Below are 3,067 nucleotides of genomic sequence, written 5' to 3'. Positions count from 1 at the left end.
TCTACTATATGGGGAGTCTCCATATGAACTTTTGTTTAATAAACTACCACATTCGAGTTTTTGGTTGTCTTTGCTATGCTCATTCTAAACCTAGGATCAAGGCTAAATTTGCTTCAAGGAATTGAAAATGTGTTTTTCTTAGGTATCCCCATGGACAAAAAGGATGACGAGTTTATGATTAGAGAATAAAGAAATGTTTGTCTCTCAGGATGTCATTTATCATGAACATATTTTTCTGATTAGCACTGAGTTATTCCCTGTTGATGCATCTAAGGCCTCAACTATGGATGCACCCTTGGCTTTTAATGACACATCCCTTCTCAATGAGCAGTGATCCTCTTTACCTAACAATAACAATTTGAATGTGCACCAGGAAATTAATATGTACACTGTAAATAGATGTTCTCATAATAATATTGTGGACATGGGGAGTAAGCCTCAACTTACATGGATTCCTTCATTAGAGGTTGAAGCTTTAGGTCGTGGTCATAGGGAAAATGAGCTCCTTCTCATTCTGCAGGATTTTGTCTGCACCTCTGGTAGAAGAACACACCCTATCTCATCCCAACCTCACCAGATGGTCTACTCTAGTACTCTTTATCCTCTCGCTAACTTTGTCACTTGTGAAAATTTTTCTAATGACCATAGGATTTTTCTTACTTCTATCACTTTAGGGAATGAGCCCTGCGTTTTTCAGGAAGCAATGAAAGATCATGATTGGTGGGATGCCATTCAAAGAGAGATCGATGCGTTAGAGAAAAATAAAACATGGTCTCTTATACCTCTTCCTCGTGGTAAAAAGCTTATTCAAAGTAAGTGGGTCTACAAAATTAAAGATAATTCTGATGGCATAGTAGAATACAAGGCACGATTGGTAATTCAGGGTAATGAATGAGAAGAGGGAATCAATATCACAAAGACTTTTGCCTCAATAGCCAAATGGTGTTATTCGTATATTTCTCCTTGTTGTTATCTCTAAAAAAAATGGCAGATTCACTAGATTGATATGAATTATATTTTTTTAAATGGTGATTTACATGAAAACACCTATATGAAACTTCCCCCAGGTTATGTCTCATCTCAAATGAATGTGGTTTGCAAGTTGTACAAATCCCTTTCAGACTTCGATAGTATATGCGCAACTGGTTCGCTAAATTAATAGAAGCTCTCCAAATGTATGGGTTTGTTCAGTCCCACGCAGATCACACATTGTTCACCATTAAAATGGGCAAAATTTTTTGTTGGAGTTCTAGTGTATGTTGACGACTTCCTAGTTGCTAGAAACAATTCAGAACCTTGCTCTATAGTCATGAAGTATTTGGTAGATTGCTTTCGTCTTAAAGATCTCAGACCCTTGAAATATTTTTAGGAGTCGAGCTTGCTCGTAGTAAGTAGGGCCTTTTTCTGTGTCAACAAAAATACACTTTAGATAGTTTTTCTAAATCAGGACTTTTAGGAGCTAAACCTATGTCTACCTAGATGGTTCAAAACCATCGATGTGGCCTTGCTACGGGCGAATTTTGTGTTAATTCCACTATCATAGTGAGATGTCTTATTTACCTCACAATGAATAGACCGAGGATTTTTTATTTTGTTCATATCTTATCTCAGTTCCTTCAAGCTCCAATAGTTGAACACTGTGATGCTACCTTATGATTCCTAAAATATTTAAAGAGTATTCCTGAAATAATTTTATTTCAGATTCAACTTCAAAATTTTATTTTTTAAATTAAATTCAAAAAATTATTAACTTGTCCTAAGCATTAAAAAATTACAATGCATGTAAATTCCTGGAATATGAATTTTAAAGGAAATAAAATTATGAATTTAATATGTGAAAAAAGAATTTAGATGTGTAACTATGTGCATCATATTTAATTATAATATATGCTACATCGTTGAAAACACATTTACATTTTTTAATTTTAAAACTAAGCTATAAAAATAACCAACATAAGAAACTGTCAATATAAAAATGTGAGTTGTTTCTTGAGTTTGTCATCACCGTTGTTTTTTTTACTTTATTTTATGAAATATTAACTATTGTATGTAATGTTATCCATAGATTTACCTTTCTTACCAAATTTCAAAAGTTTGTCTTTTCAAATTTAAATAAAAATAGATAAGCTATCCCAACTTATATTTTATCTAGCATTTAAAATTAATTAATCTTTTTTTGCATATTCAGCTAGTAAAAAATCAATGAAGATAATTTTTCTTAAAAAAATAATTAGAGAATAATCAATGAAGAAATTTTAATTTTTTTAGCATTTTATATGCATGCGTGCATAAATTTAAGGATGTACATGTACAAATATCAATGTTTCTCGAGAAAATTGAAGGAAATGTGTCTTTTAAGTCTTGAAGAAAGGATTGGTGATATTAACCAACTTAAACGGTCAAACATCATTAGAAAACTTGATTAAGTTAATTATAGACTTGATTAAGTTAATTATGGACTTGATTAATATTTTCAAAACTTTTTAATCTTTTCAAAAATAAAAATCAACCCACACCCCTCTTCAATCCAAATCAACCACCCCCAGTCTCTCTCATCTCTCTCGAATGTTTCGCTTAACTCTCTTCCAAACAATAGTTCTGCAAAATTCTTTCTATAATCCCCGGCTACTTCAACCTCCGACGAAAAATAGTTGGGCGAGTTCCCTTTTGACTTTCAACAACAATCAATGTGAAGACTTCTCCGGTGACAATAACTTTGAGTTCTTTGTCGTCCCATTTCCTTTTTCACAGGTAATGGTGAGTCCAATTCTAATTAAGTTTTTGTTTTAATTAATAAGTATTTTAAATGATTTCATCATCATTCTAATATATGTACTGATTAGTTTAGATTGTCCATCCGTGGCTTTTTCCGACCAATCGAGAGTTGAAGATGCCATTTTTTCTTACTTTATGGTCTGTGCAAACCTTATCGGACCCTAAGGTCATTGATGGAATAAAACTTGATTTTTTTGGCGTAACAACCATCAGAAGAAAAATAATTTTGGAGTGTAGGCTTATTATTGTTGATGATGGTAGTGATAGTGGTTCTACTATTGGGATTATGACG

Source organism: Capsicum annuum, unplaced genomic scaffold, assembly GCF_002878395.1.
Source record: "Capsicum annuum cultivar UCD-10X-F1 unplaced genomic scaffold, UCD10Xv1.1 ctg2547, whole genome shotgun sequence".
Taxonomy (NCBI): Eukaryota; Viridiplantae; Streptophyta; class Magnoliopsida; order Solanales; family Solanaceae; genus Capsicum; species Capsicum annuum.
The sequence above is the reverse complement of the archived record's forward strand: the minus strand, read 5'-3'. Positions refer to the sequence as shown.